This window comes from Manis pentadactyla, chromosome 15 (assembly GCF_030020395.1).
Source record: "Manis pentadactyla isolate mManPen7 chromosome 15, mManPen7.hap1, whole genome shotgun sequence".
NCBI lineage: Eukaryota > Metazoa > Chordata > Mammalia > Pholidota > Manidae > Manis > Manis pentadactyla.
The window spans coordinates 1,961,233-1,970,356 of NC_080033.1; positions in this window are offsets into that span (position 1 = coordinate 1,961,233).

Genomic DNA, 9,124 nt, shown 5'->3' on the forward strand with positions numbered 1-9,124 from the left:
GTTTACCACCTCCTGAACACATCATTAACCATAACCAGGTAATCCTCACTGTATCTCGGCTATAATAACGGCCCCCTGGGATAGGCACTGGCTCTCAATTAAAACCCAATTCTTTTTTTTTTTTTTTTTTTTTTTTTTTTGTGAAAGAGTAAGGGACAGAGAGGGGAAGAGGGAAGAAACCAGAGCTAGGTCACACAAAGATTCAAACCCAGCTCCTTCTGTCCCCAGAGTCCAGACTTTATTATAAAGACTATAGAGAGGATGAAATGAACAATGGCCATGGAAGATCTTTGGGGACAGTGACAAAGCAGCAGACAAATGTTGAGATAACAGGACCAGAGAAGATGTACCCATCTTTCCTCAACCAGAAAATATGCTGCACCCCTGTGTTCAACTGGTAATTGGGTCGTTGCCTGCCAGTTTGGGACTTAATCCCAAATGGGTCATACATAGTATTTCCTCTTTCCTAACATAGGGACGGTGATGGACACCTCCCAGACACTTGCTGAATGAATAAAGGGACCCAAAAAAGCATGCTACGAGGCAAATGGCTTCTACAGGCCCCTGCAGCCATTCAATAGCAAGGGTAGCCATAGGCATCAGGCCTGGGGTTTTGAAAACCCCATGCCCCCAACATGAGCTTGGATTTCTGGGTCCCTCATTTCAATGTTTAATGGATTGTTTTAATTATAACCATGCAGCTGAAAAGGAACATCAGGAAATTCCCTATATGCTGTGGAAGGGTGCAGTACATTGGGCAACTAACCTGCACTCTCCCAGGGGCCTACTTTCAGAGCACGGTTTCCAAACCCCTCTTACCCTCCCAGCCCTCAGGCCAGACAGCTCCCCTCCGCGCCGGTATAGTAGCATTTTTCTACCCGCCCACTCACATTTCCACTCCTCTCCCACCCCACCCCCAGCTCTCCTAACCCAATTCTAATCCCCTTCTCCGAGACCTGCGCTTCCTACCCAGCCCAGTTGCCTAGCTCCTATGGCTCCTACACTTAACAAAGGTCTAACCTGATTGCCATCTCTCCACAGAGGGGGTGGTTCCCCTATTTCCTTTTTTAAATAAGTGGTTTGTACCTCTGAAAGTCAAAACAACGCCCATCACTGCTCCTCCCTTCCACTAGCAGCTGCAAAACCGAATACTTTGCCAACCCAAGTACTGTGTCTTGAGCTGTTGCTACGGTTGTTCTTAGTTTTCAGTCGAGCAGTACACTCATGATCCGTGCACTTTTATGCTTGCCTGTTACACTTCAATAACAAGACGGGACAAAACAAGAAAAAGCCTCGCCCAACCCTAAAATATCCCTGCGTTCTTCCAAGTTTCCTTCAATGGGACCTAAGGGGAAAAACTTTCATCAAAGACCTTTCCAGGATCCGAGTTTTAGCCGCTGGGCGGGGGAAAGACGTAGGGCACTGACTCCAGATGACCTCCGCCCTCACTGCTCCCTTTAAATATGGCTCGTACAGAGGCCGGGCGCTGCCCTAGCTCCCTTCCTGGCTGCCCCGCCGCGAGGGCAAAGACTGAGCAGCAACGAAATCAGGCAGCTGCGAGCCCAGCCCGGCCTCGGGTCCTCGGCGCGGCAAGTGCAGGGGGCGGGGGTCTGCATGCCCATTGGTCCAAACTTGGGGGCGGGGAAATGCTCCATTCCGCCCCCAACCCCCTCCGAGTTAAATGGGCCTTTTTCAGACTTCTGGAATTATTCATCGGTGGGTGGGGCCTGGGTTTGTTTACACGCTGCCATTGGCTGGATTTGAATCGGCCCGACTGCGGGCGGGCCGCGGGGCGGGTCTCCAGAGGGCTGCGGCCGGCGGCTGACAGCTTCGCGGCTGAAGGGCCTACGCTGTAGGCGCTACCAGAACCGTGGGACGCGGGCCTGGGGGTACTCTGGGCGGAAGTAGGTAACGGGGGCGGGCCAGTTGACCTTTTCGTCCGTCTTTGATAAATGTTAATCAAAGGGTAAGGTGGGAAGCATTGTTTTTGTTTTCATAAAAATGTGTAAGGAAAACCAAACCCGAAACAACCTAGCTGCCCACGGATGGGGGACTCTTTAAATAAGCTGCGGTCCGCCGGACAAGAGGGACACGAAGTAACCGTATAATGAGGAAATAATACAAGAACTGACACGGAATGAGCTCCATATGTATCCAGCCAAGGGAAAAAAGCAAAAGACGGAGCAAAGTATATAATTTAAAAGTCGGGGGGCGGGTAGTGAAAAACAAGCTTTTGCTTATCAAATGTATAGAGCATCTTTGAAAGCAGAAACAAACAGGTAACAGCAGTTACCTGTGTGGAGGGAGCCCCGAGGGACGGAGATGGAGGGTAGCTCTTTTTGTACTTTTTAAAAGTTTGAGTCTTGTATTCACCCAAAGAAATATGTACAATGCACATAAAAATACTGAGTTCTGAGAATTCCCCCACTGCAGCCACATGCCTTGCCGCTACGGCCCCTAGGAAAACTTTTGGCTCTGGAGTCCATGGACCCCGACCTGCGCCACCTGCACCGTGCAGTGGCATCGGGATGGGGACACGCTGGGAATGAGTTTCTTCACCTCCTCTTGCTCCATCAGACGTCCAGACCCAACCAAGGAAGTGACTTTATTTATTTGTTGATTTAAGCGATTTAGTGATTACCGCATTTAACATCCTAGTTGCGCGGAGGGGGAGCTTCCTTAGTGCTGCTTGGGGGAGGAGGAAGAGGAGGAAGAGGAGGAGAAACAAGCCGAGCTCAGACAAGCCCTTTCAGGAAAAAGAAGAGAAAATCAAAACTAGGAGAGGCCCCTTTAAGAGGGGAAGCCGGCCTTCTCCGGAAAACGACGTGAGGCTGGGAGTGGATGGGCAAAGCGGAGAGTTGTTCGGGTTTCGACTTTTACGATTAACTCTCTTCTGGGAGATCTGAAGAAAAGGATGAAGACGACTTTCTGCAGCCAATGAGTTTTGGCCTCTTAGAAGGCTATGAAAGCCACCCATGCCTAGAGTGAAAATTTGCCAGGCTGGAAGGTGATGTAGTTACAAGTGGCTGCTTAACAGAGCTGGCACTGCCAGTGGGGTACATACATAGATAAACTCAATGAATGCGCCAACGTTCCCAGCAGGTAGGAGGTTCTGACAACATCCCTGGTTTACAGATGTGGAAACCAAGTCACAGAGAGGTTATAGAATTGTGAAAAGCAGGTGTCACAAGAATTTGAACCCGAACAGCTTTGCTGCAAACTTCATACTTTTAAACACTATACACTTGCCCCTAAAGACTTTCCTTACGATGCATTGTTTTAAAATCTATAAGGAGCTTAATATAGTCTCTTAATGAGGGGGAACCATTATTTTCTGCAGTAGAGTTGTGTAATAAAATAATTTCTAAATTTTTTCCTAAAATCCTATACCAGGGCGAACTGTTTGATTTTTTTAAGTACCTGTCACAGGGGAGAAGTCTTGCCCTTGACCCTCTTACTCATCTGCATAATCACTGATCTGATGTTTCCTGTGTGCCAGGCACACTTCTAAGCCTTTTATATACCTTAACTCATTAAATCGTTTCATCAACCCCTGCTGTCAAAATTGTTATCATTCTCATTTCACAAATGAAGAGATGAGGCACAAAGAAGTTAAATACCTGGCCCAAGATCACACATCTCCCTCCAGAGAAAGAAGAGGAAGACCAAGAATGGGCAGGTCACCGCTGGAGAGGAAGGAAGGTGAGAGAGAGAAAAGAATGGGAATTAAGATAAACCATCAAGTTAGTGAAAGTGGAGAAAATGGCTTTAGGGAGATGTGGGGTGGTAGTGGCGTGTAGGGGGGAGGCTGAGGTCAGCTTGCAAAAGGTGGTGAGAAAATGGCCAACAAGCACCTGAAAAGATGCTCAAGGTTGTTAGTCATCAGGAAAGTGCAGATCAAAATCACAGTGATAAACTAGTTCACACTCACTAGAATGGCCATAATCAAAAAAAGGAAAAAAGGGGAAAATAACAAATGTTGGGCACAATGTGGAGCAAAGAGAACCCTTATACACTGCTGGTGGGTACCATGGGGTGGCTGAAATGGAAAACGTTGGTGTTTCCTCAATAAGTTGTTCCTAGAATTAATATATGACTGCTTGTAGACATACACCCAAAATAACTGAAAACAGGTATTCAAACAAAAATTTGTACACAAATGTTCATAGCAGCACTATTCATAACAGCTGAAAGGTGGAAACAACCCAACTGTCCATCAACTGATGAATGAATAAAGAAAATGTGTTATAGCCATACAGTGGAATATTATTTAGCCATACAAAGGAACAAAGTTCTGATAAATGCTACAACATGGAACCCTGGAAACATGCTGTGTCAGAAGCTACATACCAAAAGGCCATTTATTGTACAAGTCCATGTATAAGGCCATATATCCTACAATTCCATTTATATGAAACGTCCAGAGTAGGCAAATTCAGAGACAGAAAGCAAGTTAGGAGCTGAAGGGAGGAGAAAGAAATGCGGAATGAGCACAAAATGGGTATGTGGGTTTCCTTTTGGAGTTACGGACAAGTTTTGCGTTTAGATAGTGGTGACGGTTATAAAACCATCAAACAAAAACTTGTACAGTCACAGGTACAACTTTGTGAATGTGCTTAATGCCACTGGATTGTACATTTTCAAATGGTCAAGGTGGTAAATTTTATGGTATGAAATTTCTTAACTAAAAAAATGGTGGTGAGAAAGCAGAGGTGTTGAGCAGGTGGGATTTAAAAATTAATACATATGGCAGTGTATACAAGGAGAGGAGCTAAAAATAGCTGGGGAGGCAAAGAGTGGGAAGTCTGAGGAGATGGCGGCGGAGTGGGGTCCGGCCAATGCATCTGCTCTGGAGGGTTACAGAGAGCCCAGGGCGGACCTCAGGGGGGAACTTTCACAGGTCCCTGGGGGAAGGGCTGGGATAGGGGAGGCAGGGTACTGTGCATGCCCCCAGCAGCTGCCTGACCATCCTGTGATTCGGGAAGACCTCCTGAAGGGAGGATAAAGAGGAGTTTCATAGGATAAGGTAGTACGGGAAAGAATGTTGATTTTCTGGGTCCAGAGTAGAAGTGAGCCTGGAGTTTCTAAAGCTCAACCTTGACACTCCCCTGATTGAAACCCTCCTAGGGCTCCTTAGTGCCCTTGGGAGAAAGTCCACACTCTGTAGCAGCTCTGCAGCAGCGCATTCAACATTCCCTGAGCACCCGCTCTGTGCCCCACCCTGTGTGGGCAATGCTGGGGACACAGCAGTGACAGAGACAGGCCCAGCCCTGCCCTCACCCGGCTCACACCTCAGTGGGGGAGACAGACATAAAACAAAGCATTCCCGTGTGTGGTAGATACAAGCCTGGCGCCGCTATGGGAGGTCAAGCAAAGTTAACCCAGCCCCCCGGGCCTTCTCAACTTCCATTATTCCTCAAGGACTACTCCCCAGTTCCTGAAGAGTACTGCCTCTACTGTGTGTGCCTACAATTTGTTCTTTCAAGCAGCTTTTTTTTTTGTTTTCCCTTAAATGGGTTCCCATGGGGCCACTTTAGGTGCATCCTAAGCAAGAAGAGTCATGAAATTACAGGTGCGATGGGCTGGTTACTTTTTTTCCTAACACACATTAAAATAAATGCATAACCATTAAAATAAGTCACCTGGAAATGATTTCAGATGCTACTTTTTGTGGAGGGAATCTGTGACCTAGACTCTGGGGATTAGGGGAGACCTTTCTGAAGGAAGTCACTTGGAAGCTAAGAGGTGTAAGATGAACAGAGTTAGTAGATAAGGATGGAGGGAAAGTGTTTGTGCAAAGGCCCAGAGGTGGCAGCGTCAGGGAAGGTAGGCAGTCCAGGCTGCTGGAGGGACAGGAGCTTGGCTAAGACAATGGGTGCCCTTGCAGGAACACCAAGGCTTGGGGTTTAATCCCAAGGGCAATACACAGTCATTGAAGGGTTTGTTCTCATCATTGTTTACCTTTAACTGCTATACATTTCACATACCATAAAACTCACTAATTTCAAGTGTGCCATTCAGTGATGGTTTTCGTATATTCAGAGTGTCGTGCAACCTTCACCACCATCTATTCCAGAATATCTTCATCACCCCAGCAAGAAACCCTGTACCCATTGGCAATCACTCAGCATTTCCCTGTCCCTGCCAACCCCAGGCAACCATCTGTCTGCTTCCTATCTCTATAGACTTGTCTTTTCTGGACATTTCACATAAATGGAACCACACAATATGTGGCCTCATGTGTCTGACTTCTTTTACTGAGCATGATGTTGTCACATAGTGTGGATCAATGCTTCCTTACTTTTTTATGAATGACATTCCACCATCTGGATACTCCACAGTGGGTTCATCCACCAACCACTGGATGGACATTTGTTTCCACATTTTGGCCTTGCGAACAATGCTGCTTTGCACATTTGTGTACAAGCTTTTGTGTGGACATAGGTTTTCATTTCTCTTGGGTATCAACCTCAACCAAGGAGTGAGATGAAGGGTTTGTTTTCATTTTGTTTTCAACCTGAAATAAGATCAAACTACAGAAAACTAGCAAGAAGGGTAAAGAGAACTCCACTTGCCTAGATTCATCACTCAGTAACATTTTGCAACATTTGTTCTATGTCACTGTTTCCAAACATTCTAGAGGCACTTGCAGACTTTGTGTCCTCTGATCCTGTACCTGCTTCAGCACGGGGCCACCGAACAAAGAGGGTCCTCCCCAAACCCCAGGACAGCTATCAAAATCAGGAAATGCAACACGGATACGATAATGCTATTGTTTCATCCACAAATTCAAATCTCTCCTTTCACTTCAAAGATATCCTCTGTAAGATAGGTTCCCCAGTCAGGATCCCATCTCCAGTTGTGCATTGTACTGAATCATATTGCAAAAGGATCTTAGAAAGGCAGAAGTTTGGTCAGCTTTTCCCCTTCTTGGCACGTGGGAGAAGAAATTGGAGCAGGGAGAACGGGGGAAGCAGGGAGACCAGCAAGAAGCTGTGTTCACAGTCAGAAAGAGAAATAGGAACCAGAAGTGTCTGAACCTCTCTGTTTGATCAGGAAAATCAATGGGACTAAACTCTAAGCTTGCTGGGAGGACCAGTGACATAATGAGCTCAGACCCAACACACGGGATGGAATCAGTCCCCTCTACCACCCTATTATTTTGCCATTTATTTCCATCGGTTATCAGCACCCAGAACAGTACCAACTGCTTCAGATGCTCCCAACGGGCATCGTTATAAGCAGGTATTGTTACCACCCCCGTTTTATAGAGGAGGTGTCTGAGTCCATTTGGGTGGCTATGACAGAAGACCACAGACTGGGTGGCTCCTAAACAACAGGAATTTACTTCTCACGGTTCTAGAGGCTGGGAAGGCCAAGACCAAAGCGCCAGCAGATTCAGTGTCTGGGCCCACTTCCCGGTCCGCAGATGGCTGTCTTCCCGCTGCGTCCTTGTAAGGCAGGACAGGTGAGGAAGCTCTCTGGGGTCTCTTTCATAGGGACACTAATCCCATTCATGAGGTCCTTACCCTCTTGACCTGATCACCTCTCAGAGGCCCCCACCCCCAGACACCATCATACTGGGGAGTAGGATTTCAACATACGAATTTTGGAGAGACACAGTCAGTCTACAGCAGAAAAATGACTTTACACCGAGATGTACAGTCACTCCCCTGAGGCCACCCAGCTAGCTCATCAATGGCAGAACAGAATTAAAACCCGGCCTCCGCCCCACCCCAGCCCCACCTGTATGTATGGTTGTTGTTAGTCCAGTGAGAGAGGCTGGTGGCCTGGCCCAGGGTGGAGCTGTGGGGATGGAAACAAGAGGACTGACCCACAGGGAGGAAGGACGGCAACGGACCAGGAAGGGGGCTGAGAAAAAGTAGCAGAGATCCGGGTTGAGCCCCTCATAACAAGAAACACTTTCTTGCAGGAGATGGAAGGCATAAAAAAGAGGCATGGAAGCTGGAATAGGCCTCCACTCCATGGCGGGAGGAGGTGGAGTTAGGGGCTGGGAGTGAGGAATCGGGTAGAGTTCCCCAGAAGATACCAAACGAACCCACAGGAAGATGCAAAGATGGAAGTCAGAACACAGGAATGCCGTGCGGATGAGGCAGCGGTGGTCAGTGGGACTCGGGCTGTCACCAGCTCAGGGGACAGAGCAGAGACAGCCGGCATCACTTCTACTTGCCCCAAGCTGCCTTCTCCACCCCTCTGTGTGCAGGCCCTTTGTCCTGTGACTTTGTAGCTCCTCCCATGAAACAGTGGCGTTTATTTCCTCACCCCCCAGAACTGGAATTCGCAACTTGCTCTGGTCTGTAGAAGGCAGCAGAAGTGGTAGTCTACAAGTTCCAAGACTAGGTCTTAAGGGGCTCTGTGTATTTCTCTTCTCTCTCTCTTGCTTCTCCGCCTCCTCCTCCAGAACGTGTCTGGGCTCGCGTGCCGGACGGATGCGGGGGAAAGGTAGAGAGGAGCTGAGTTATCCCAGCTGAAGTCATTCGAAACCAGCCTCTAGGTAACCCGCCAGAAGATGGCCAATTCATGAAGGAGCCCAGCCAAGGTCAGCCGAGCCTGGCCCAGTTCACAGAACTATCCAAATGACCCAGATGTATGGGAGAAAAAAATAATGGTCGGTGTTTTAAGCCACTAAGTTTCAAGGTGGTTTATTACACAGCTGTAACTAACTGATACAAAGGAGACACTGAGAGCTAAGATCAATGTGTGGGTATCCCCAACACCTAGTACTTTAGTGTTTATTGAATAAAAAGGAAAGCCCAAATCCTCTTCCGTCTTTCCTTCACCAACCCCACCTTAAAACTCTTATTCCAATCCCTAGATCTGAGCTTGCTGCTGCCAATACAATGTATCCCCCTTCTGGGGATGCTGGATTTACACTCTACGAGGTAGAGAATGGCACAGCTCTGGAGAGTGTGCCATTTATTAGCTGCCAGCTATTACCATTTAGGTAAAGGAACAATGGTCTTAATTTCAGGGGGACTGATGATCTTGCTGAATTTCAGGAAATGAGGGGTTAGGCACTGGTGGAAGGGAGAAAAGCACCACCTCAGCCACCCATGTCTCCTGGCTAAGATGACTTTGACCCACCTCGCCTTTGTTACATCTT